Source organism: Piliocolobus tephrosceles, chromosome 1 (genome assembly GCF_002776525.5).
Source record: "Piliocolobus tephrosceles isolate RC106 chromosome 1, ASM277652v3, whole genome shotgun sequence".
Lineage (NCBI taxonomy): Eukaryota > Metazoa > Chordata > Mammalia > Primates > Cercopithecidae > Piliocolobus > Piliocolobus tephrosceles.
In genome coordinates, this window is record NC_045434.1 from 234,891 (window position 1) to 245,119 (window position 10,229).

At 46.0% G+C, this 10,229-nt stretch overlaps 1 long non-coding RNA gene across 1 annotated transcript in view; it reads left to right on the forward strand.

Moving 5' to 3' along the window:
* Positions 1–6,101: 6,101 nt before the first annotated feature.
* Positions 6,102–10,229, forward strand: part of LOC113223889 — a 12,533-nt gene continuing 8,405 nt past the window's right edge. The window contains exon 1 of the long non-coding RNA XR_003308925.2: positions 6,102–6,231. This is a non-coding gene — a long non-coding RNA (uncharacterized LOC113223889). The remainder of the gene's footprint in view (positions 6,232–10,229) is intronic.

The following is a 10,229-nucleotide window of genomic DNA, read 5'->3' on the forward strand; positions in this document are numbered from 1 at the left end:
AAAAAAAAAAAAAAAAAAAAAAAAAAAAAAAAAAAAAAGAAGGAGAAAAAGTAAATCCCGAGTAGAAGTGAAAGGGGAGAAAAAAGTTATGAAAACAAACAAAAAACAAGAGAAAGAAAGCATTCTTATTTCCCCAACATAGTTTCTTCTCCCACCTTAGCTTTCTTCCCACATGAATGGAATGGTATATACTTATAAGGTTGATTGATGTCCCAGTTATTTTGTAGCTGCTTGTCTTTCCATTTAATATTGCACAGCATTACTGCATGAGGGAAGTCTAGCTAAACTTTAAAAAACAACATTACACAGCAGCATTTCCCAAGATGTCACAGTCTTCAGAATAAGATATATATATATATATATATATATTTTTTTTTTTTTTTTTTTCTTGGAGACAAGTCTCATTCTGTCACCCAGGCTGAAGTTGCAGTGGCAGGATCATAGCTCACTGCAGCCTTGAATTCCTGGGCACAAATAATCCTCTTGTCTCAGCCTCTGGAGTAGCTGCGACTACTGGCATGCATCACCACACCCAGCTAATTTTTTTTCTGTATTTTTTGTAGAGACAGGGTTTGGCCATGTTACCAAGGCTGGTCTTGAACTCCTGACCTCAAGTGATCCACCGGCTTCAGCCTCCCAAAGTATTGGGATTATAGGCGTGAGCCACCACACCCAACCACACCCAGGTAATTTTCAAAATTTTTGTAGTCATCATTTTTTTAAAAAAGGAGACATTCATGTTACTTAATAGAGTTGTGCCCTTGATCACCCATTTCTCTTGGTTGTTTCCAATTTTTCACCATCATAAATAATGCTGCCACCAATATTTGCATATACACCTTTTCCTAAATTTCAAATTATGTCCTTAGGATAGATTCCCAGAAGTCGGGTTGCTGGATCAAAGGGTAGGAACATTTTTATGGCTTCTTCTGTGTGTTGCTAGACTGCTCTTCCGATGAGTGGCTACTGGTTTAAGCTGCCGTTAGCATCACACAAGACTGCCAGTTTCCACTTGGTCTTCCTAGTGTGACGTGTTATGATTGAAAATAGTTTTGCTATTTTAATGAGAAAATAAGCTACCTCTCCATTGTTTTAACTTTCTTTGGTTATGAGAGACAATTTATTTTATTTTATTTTTATTTTTTTTGAGACAGAGTCTCGCTGTGTCACCCAGGCTGGAGTGCAGTGGCATGATCTCAGCTCACTGCAACCTCTGCCTCCCGGGTTCCAGCGATTCTCCTGCCTCAGCCTCCCAAGTAGCTGGGACTACAGGTGCCAGCCACCAGGCCTGGCTAATTTTTGTATTTTTAATAGAGTCGGGGTTTCACTATGTTAGCCAGACTGGTCTTGAACTCCTGACCTCATGATCCGCCAGCCTCAGCCTCCCCAAGTCCCAGGATTACAGGCATGAGAGACAATGAACAGCTTCCCCCTCTTAAAAATAAGCTAGTTAATACATCTTTTTTAGTAAATTGGATTGGGAAGAAGGCTCTGGCCTGCTCACAGTTTAACCTCTCTGAGCCTCAGTTTCTTCATCTGCAAAAGGGAGTGGTACCAAAGTGATTGTGAAATCAAGTGAGATAAAGTCTGGGATAACTTTTTTTTTTTTTTTTTTAGACGGAGTCTGGCTCTGTCGCCCAGGCTGGAGTGCAGTGGATGGATCTCAGCTCACTGCAAGCTCCGCCTCCTGGGTTCCCGCCATTCTCCTGCCTCAGCCTCCCGAGTAGCTGGGACTACAGACGCCTGCCACCTCGCCCGGCTAGTTTTTTGTATTTTTTAGTAGAGACGGGATTTCACCGTGTTAGCCAGGATGGTCTCGATCTCCTGACCTCGTGATCCGCCCGTCTCGGCCTCCCAAAGTGCTGGGATTACAGGCTTGAGCCACCGCGCCCAGCCGGATAACTTCTTTTAACAGTGTAGGTATTCATTACCGTAATCCCACTCAGCCTCAAATTAATTTACCTAATATTTGCCTATGTATTATAAAACCTTCTGCTTTGTCAATAATCTTTTTTTTTTTTTTTCCTTTTGAAACGGGGTCTCACTTTGTCGCCCAGGCTGGAGTTCAGTGGCATGATCTTGGCTCACTACAACCTCCGCCTCCCAGGTTCAAGTGATTCTCCTGCCTCAGCCTCCAGAGTAGCTGGGATTATAGGTGCATCACCATGCCCAGTTAATTTTTGTATTTTTAGTAGAGACAGGGTTTTGCCATGTTGGCCCAGCTGGTCTTGAATTCCTGACCTCAGGTGATCTGCCTGCCTCGGCCTCCCAAAATACTGGAATTACAGATGTGAGCCACCATGCCCGGCCAGCAATCTTGAAAACTTCCACTGCCTCCCAAATCTTGAAAAACTTCTCTCTTTGTGTGTGTGTGTGTATGAGACAGAGGAGAGAGAGCGAGAGCGAGCGAGCGAGCGAGAGAGAGAGAGAGAGAGAAGAGAGGAAAAAGGAGAGAGGAGAGAGGAGTGAGAAAGAGAGGAGAGAGAAAAGAGAGGAGAGAGACCTGAGGTCTTAGAAGGCTGGAGGCAAGGTCGCTCCTTTCCATTCTTTAATTTACTCAATTTTTCGAGGGAAATACTACGACTTGTTTGGAGTCTTGCGGGTAAGAGCCCTTCGTTACTAATGATATTAATAATGGCATCTGTTAATGCGGACGTCGTTATTATCTAACATTGGCAGAAGAAAGCTCCGCAGCACAAGGGCGCAGCCTCCCGTGTTCTGCAGACCCGATTTCGCATTTGGGAGGAGAGCTCCACTCCCCAAAGGTCAGTGACACTCCAGACCCTGCAGAGACGCCTCCAGGGCGCGAAGTGGACCCTGGCCGACCTGGCAGGGGCAGGAGCCAGAATCCATCAGTTAACCACTCTGAAGGACGTTTCTGCCTCAACGTTTTCCCCGTTGCTAGGAAACACGGCTTCGCCGCTGCTCATTGGTTAGCGCCCCCTCTTGTGTCTATGCCCTGTAATAGCACCCACAGTTGAGCAAACAGCAAAGACTGTTTAACACATGATTTAAATCGTCTTTATTGTGAAATATAACACACAGAAAAGTATCTAGGATATACACAGAGCTTGGAAAATAGATATTATTTATCTATTGTGTAACCCACCTACAAAAACAAAGCACTGCCAGCGCATTAGACACTGGCCCTGCTTCTCTCCCTCCTTCTCCCCAGCAGGTGTTTATCTTTTCCACTTTCCTTACAGTTTTATTACCAGTATGAATGTATCCTTTTTTTAGGATTTTATTTTTCTTTGTTTTCTGGCTGCTCCTCCAACTTGCCAAGCTGGCTCCTGCCTCAGGGCCTTCGTACTTGCTATTCCTTCTGCCTGAAACACTTTTCCTCCAGATAGCCACATAGCTAGACCTTCACTTCCTTTGTCCAATGTCATCTTTTCAGTGAGAGCTTCCCCAGCACTCCCTGTCCCCTGCCTTTTTTTTTTTTTTTTTTTTTTTTTTTTTGACTTTGTTTTTTGCTCTTGTCGCCCAGGCTGGAGTGCGATGGTGTGATCTCAGCTCAGTGCAACCTCTGCCTCCTGGGTTCAAGTGATTCTCCTGCCTCAGCCTTTCAAGTAGCTGGGATTACAGCTGCCCACCACCATGCCCACCTAATTATTGTAGTTTTAGTAGAGACAGGGTTTCACCATGTTGGCCAGGCTGGTCTCAAACTCCTGACCTCAGGGGATCCATCCTCCTCAGCCTCCCAAAGTGCTGGGATTACAGGCGTGAGCCACTGCACCCAGCGCCCCCCATCCTCCGCTTCTTACATAGCGCTTAGCACCCTCTGACACATTTTTCTTACCTCTATCTTCCCCCACTAGAGTTGAAGCTATATCAGAGTTTCTCAACTTCAGCACTATTGCCGTCTGAGGCTGGAGAATTCACTGTTATGGAGGCCTGGCCCGTGCACTGCAGGGCATTTGGGAGTATCCCTGGCTTTTACCAACCAGATGCTAGTTGCACCCTCCTCACCATGGTTGTGACAATTAAAAGTGTCTCCAGGCATTGCCAAATGTTCCCTGGTTGGTGGTGCAGCAGGATGGTGGCCAGGGCAAAAATCACCTTACTGAGAACTGCTGAGACTTTGGGCTGGCTTTGTTTACCCCTTGTCTAAAACAGTCGGGTATCCAGTAATCGTTTACTCACCTCAGTCTTAGCAGAGCCTGGCACACAGAGTGAAGTCTCAACAGAAATTTGATGAATGAGACCGGGTGCCATAGTTCATGCCTGTAATCCAATCACTTTGGGAGGCAGAGGTGGGTGGATTGCCTGAGCTCAGGAGTTTGAGACCAGCCTGGGCAACATGGTGAAACACCATCTCTACTAAAATACAAAAAATTATCCAGGCATGGTGGTGCGTGCCTGTAGTCCCAGCTACTCAAGAGGCTGAGGTAGGAGAATCGCTTGAACCCGGGAGGCGGAGGTTGCAGTGAGCCGAGATCGTGCCACTGCACTCCAGCCTGGGTGACAGAACGAGACTCTGTCTCAGAAAAAAAGTTTGATGAATGACTAAATGACTGATTGCATGAATAAGTGACTGATTGAATGAGTGACTAAATGACTCACTGAATGAGTGATACAGTGACCTCAAGGGTTGACAGCTACCTTTGAATCTTACCAAAGTATTTCCTTTAGTTTTCACTCCAACCAAAGAGTGTTGAGGTGGGAAATTCATCAAGAATAGAGGCTTGAGGCCAGTTGAAAGGAATCTTCCCCATAATCCCAGCACTTTGGGAGGCTGAGACAGGCGGATCAACTGAGGTCAGGAGTTCGAGACCAGCCTGGCCAACATGGCGAAACCCCATCTCCACTAAAAATACAAAAATTAGCTGGGCATGGTGGTGTGTGCCTGTAATCCCAGTTATTTGGGAGGCTGAGACAGGAGAATCACTTGAACCCAGGAGGCGGAGGTTGCAGTGAGCTGAGATCACACCACTGCACTTCAGCCTGGACAACACAGCAAGACTCCGTTTCAAAAAAAAGAAAGAAAGAAAGAAAAGAAAGAAAGAAAGAAAGAAGAAAGAAAGAAAGAAAGGGATCTTATCAAGCTTCCCCTGGGACGCTTTTCTTAGCCAAGTAACTTGAAACAGTTTTCTACACTCAATGTCTCTATGTCGCTACTCCCTCACTGTCTACACTGGCTCACTTGACTCCAACCTGAACTCTGCCCTCAGCACTCCCCTGAAACTGCTCTGGATCAAGTCACCAGTGGCTTCCTTGTTATGAAACCCATCAGCACTGTGAAGATGGAGTAACAGAGACTGGGTTTGCCTCCCACTGGAAACAACTAAAAACTGGACAACACGTGTGAAGCAACCGTTTTTAGACATTGGACATCAGACAGTGGAAGGCAGTGACCCCCAGAGAGGGGAAGCAAATGATGGAATTCCACAGTGGCCCTGGTCTACAGGCTGCAGGGCAGAGAGGGTGCTACGGACTGACATGTGTCCCCCACATTCATACCTTGAAGCCCTAACTCCCAATGTAGCTGTGTTTGGAGATGGGGTCTATGAGGAGATAAAGGTTAAATGAGGTTATAAAAGTGGGCCCTAGACCCGGCGTGGTGGCTCACGCCTGTAATCCCAGCACTTTGGAAGGCCGAGGTGGGCGGATCACGAGGTCAGGAGAATGAGATCATCCTGGCTAACACGATGAAACCCCGTCTCTACTAAAAATACAAAAAATTGGCCAGGCATGGTGGCGGGCACCTGTAGTCCCAGCTACTCGGGAGGCTGAGGCAGGAGAATGGCGTGAACCTGGGAGGCGGAGCTTGCAGTGAGCCGAGAGGGCGCCACCGCCCTCCAGCCGGGGGGAAAAAGGGAAACACCACCAAAAAAAAAAAAAAAAAAAAAAAGAGACTCCAAGCCTGGGCAACATAGTGAGTTCCTGTCTCTCCAAAAAATAACAAAATTAGCAGGATGTGGTGGCATGTGCTTGCAGTCCTAGCTACTCAGGAGGCCGAGGTGGGAAGATTGCTTGAACCCAGGAGTTTCAGGCTAAAGTGAGCTATGATCGCACCACTACACTCCAGCCTGAGCAACAGAGTAAGATCCTGTCTTTAAGAAAAAAAGAAGATGAAAGACATTCTCTCTGTCTCTATTTCTGTCTCTCTCTTTCCCTGTCATGTGAGGACACAGTGAGAAGGGAACCATCTACAGGCCAGGAAGAGAGCTCTCCCCAGAAACTGACCACGCTGACACCTTGATCTTGGACTTGCACGCCTTCAGAACCGTGAGTAATAAATTTCTGTTGTTTAAGCCATCACCCAGTATGTGGTATTTTTTGTTTGTTTTAGAGACAGAATCATGCTGTGTCACCCAAGCTGGAATGTAGCGGCACAATCATAGCTCACTTCAGCCTCAAATTCCTGGGCTCAGCCTCCCACCTCAGCCTCTCGAGTAGCTGGGACTACAGGCATGTGCCACCACATCCAGCTTCCCAATTTACGGTCTTTTGTTATGGCAGCCTGAGAAGACTAAGAAGAGTAGCCCAGGCATGGTCTGATGATCTTACTGGATTGAAGAGATGGGGGTTTGGGGAGGTGAAGGCCACTGGAGTTCTTAGGGCCGAGCACCACAGCAGAGACTGCTGCAGGGAGAGAGCAATGCCTGGACATCTCCAGAGGGTCCTCCTCATGTCTTTAGCTGAGTACTGATCAATGCATGCATGAGACAAGACTCAGCAACATTTTTCATCCTTCACTTACTTTATTCCTCAGAAGTTCTTGACACAACTGATTTACCTCTCCTTTTTTTTTTTTTTTTTTTTTTTTTTGAGATGGAGTCTCACGCTGTTGACCAGGCTGGAGTGCAGTGACGTTATCTCAGCTCACTGCAACCTCCACCTCCTGGGTTCAAGCGATTCTTCCACATCAGCCTCCCAAGTAGCTGGGATTACAGGCCATGCACCACCACACCCAGATAATTGTTTTTCTTTTTTTTTTTTTTGAGGCTGAGTTTCGCTCTTGTCATCCAGGGTGGAGTGCAATGGTGTGATCTCGGCTTACTGCAACCTCCGCCTCCTGGGTTCAAGCGATTCTCCTGCCTCAGCCTCCTAAGTATCTGGGATTACAGGCATGCACCACCATGCCTGGCTAATTTTTTTTTTTTTTTTTTTTGTATTTTTAGTAGAGACAGGGTTTCTCCATGTTGGTCAGGCTGGTGTCGAACTCCTGACCTCGTGATCCACCGGCCTTAGTCTCCCAAAGTGCTGGATTACAGGCGTGAGCCACCGCGCCTGGCCTCCTCTTCTTCTTAAAGCATTTCTTCCCCTTGGCTTCTGTGAACCCCTTATTCCTGGTTTTTTTCTTGTCTTCCTGTCCATACCTTCTGGGTTTTCTTTTCCACAACCTGAGTTTTAAATGCTGAGGGTCTTCATAGCTTGATCTTCAGCCCTATTCTCTTCTTATTCCACATTTGGTCCCCAGCACCTCACATAATGCCCGCCACATACTAGGAGCTCAAATATGTAGTGATTGCCTGTTCAGGTAGGTGTTGACAACTCCTAGAGTGTTGTGAGGTTTTTCACCTGTTTCCCAGCCCCATATATCCAACTGCATGAGACGTGCATCCTCTTACATGTCCCTTAGATACCTCAAAATCATCACATCCAAGATAGAATGTGTCATGTGCTCCAGCTGTTCCTCCCCAAATACATTCTGTTCTTTTATGATACTGGAGGCAGGTTGGAAGCACAGGCTCCGCGCCTCCCCCTGCCCCGGCTAGAGACTACATTTCCCAGCCTCCTTTGCAGTTAAGGGTGGTTAGTGACTAAGTTCTTACAGTAGAATGGGAATTAAAGTGATGTAAACAATTTCTGTGTCCTTGCTTAAAAATAATTTTCTTGTCTTCTACATCCTCTCATCTCCCTGCCCATAGACTGGAACACAGACAGAGTGACCACTTAGCTTTGATCCTACAGACTAAGATAGCATTCTAAGACACATCTGAGCCACAGACGGGTCCCTGAGTGACTGTGTGGAGCAGAGCTATCCCACCAGTCTGGACTGCTCAACTCTGGAATGCTACTGAAAGAAAAACAAAGTCCTAATTTATTTAAGCCATTGTATTTTTGTATCTCTTTGTCATAAAACTGCAAGTTCTATTCCTAACTGATCTACACACAAACCTGCTTTCCCATCCACATTCATAGAAGAACATACTGTCATTGCTGTATGACAAACTTCTTAGGCTGTAAGAAACAGAAATTCCCACTCAAATTGGGTGAAAGAAAAGAGGGAAGTTTCTTGCTTCATAAAATAGGGTTAACTGCATGGGTAGCTTGATCCAGAAGGTAACTTTGTTATCAGGACTTGGTTTCTCAGCTTCTCTGGGTTCTACTCCACTTCATGTAGACTCATTCTCAGATTGGCCCCTATATGGTAGCAAGATGGTGGCCACGATTCCAAAGTTCAGAGCCTCACATCATGAAATGCAACAGAGAAGTAGTTGCTTCTCTTAGAAGCCCCAGCAGAAGTCTCTGTTTTAATGATCTATTGCAGTGTAATAAACCAGTGCAAAGCTTAGTGGCTTAAAACACAGCAATTCGCTGTTTTTCATGATTCTTCAATGGGGTCTGAGCTCAGCTGTGTGGTTGAAGAGCAAGAGTGGGGAAAGGAGAAGAGGGGCAGTGGGGAAAGGGGACAGAAGAACAGGGATGGTGGAATGGGGAAAAGTGGGGGAAAGAGGTGGGGAGGGGAAAGGGGAAAGTGGAAAAGGGGAAAGAAGGGGAGCAGTGGGGAAAAACGGGGAGAAAGGTGGGGAAAAAGGAAAGAAGGGGAAAGGTGGGGGAAGGTGGGGAAAGGGGGGGGAAAGCGGGGGAAGGGGGGGAAAGGTGGGGAAAAAGAAAAGAAGAAGAGGATGGTGGCAAAAAGTGTAGGAAAAGGTGGGGAGAAAAGGTGGGGAAGGGAAAGAAAAAGTGGAACAGTGGGGAAAAGAAAGAAAAAGAGGAGAGGCAGGAGCTGTCAGGCCTCTTAAAGGCTCATCCTGGGACAGTCACATGTCACTTGTGCTATAGTCCGTTGGTCAAGGCAAGTCACCATTCCATCTGAGGTTGAAGGGCAGAGGAAGCAGGCTGCCTGTTGATGGCAGGGACAGCACATGCACCCAAGGCGAGTGAAGACCGGTGGCTTCGTCTTTGGAGACTAGCTACTTGATTACCTGTGGTTCTATTGAGTTCTGAAACTGAATTAGTTGGTTTACAGACTATTCTGCTGTGCCACAGACACCTAAAAATGGAAAAAGGAAGAACAGACTCTGGCAGACAGCTGGTGCCTCTGCCTTGTGTCCATGAATCAATGACTAGAATATGCTGATTGGCAAAATGCCAGTCAAGACACATCCCTGGGGCTAGTGGTGGGGTCAACCCTCCCAAAACTCATTGGGTGCAGGTTTTATTTATTTTTACCTTTTAAAACATTGGGATATAATAGGCAAAACGTAAAATTATAACTGTTTTTAAGTGTGCAATTTAGCAACATTAAGTACATTCACAAGGTCTTGAAATCATCACTATTATTCATCTCCAGAACTTTTTAATCTGTACATGTTAAGCATAACTCTCTATCTCAGCCTTCCCTCAGCTCCTGCCTGGTATCTTCTTTCTGTCTCTATGAATTTGCCTATTCTAGGTGTTTATAAGTGAAATCATACAATATTGTGTGTGTGTGTCTGGCTTATTTCACATTTCACTTAGCATTATGTTTTCTTTCTTTCTTTTCTTTTTTTTTTTTTTGAGATGGAGTCTTGCTTTTTCTCCCAGTCTGGAGTGTAGCGCAGCAATCTCGGCTCACTGCAAGCTCCGCCTCCTGGGTTCATGCCATTCTCCTGCCTCAGCCCCCCATGTAGCTGGGACTACAAGTACCCGCCACCACGCCTGCCTAATTTTTTGTGTGTGTATTTGTAGTAGAGACGGGGTTTCACCGTGTTAGCCAGGATGGTCTCAATCTCCTGACCTCGTGATCCACCCACCTAGGCCTCCCAAAGTGCTGGGATTACAGGTGTGAGCCACTGTGCCCGGCCAGCATTATGTTTTCAAGGTTCATCCATGTTGTAGCAGAAATCAGGATTTTATTCTTTTTTATGGCTAAATCATATTCCATACAGTGGAAGGCCACATTTTGTTTACCCATTCATCTGTTGATGGACACTTGGTTGTTTCTACTTTTTGGCTATTGTGAACACTGATGCTATGAACACTGGTGTACAAGTAACTCTTTGAGTCCCTATTTT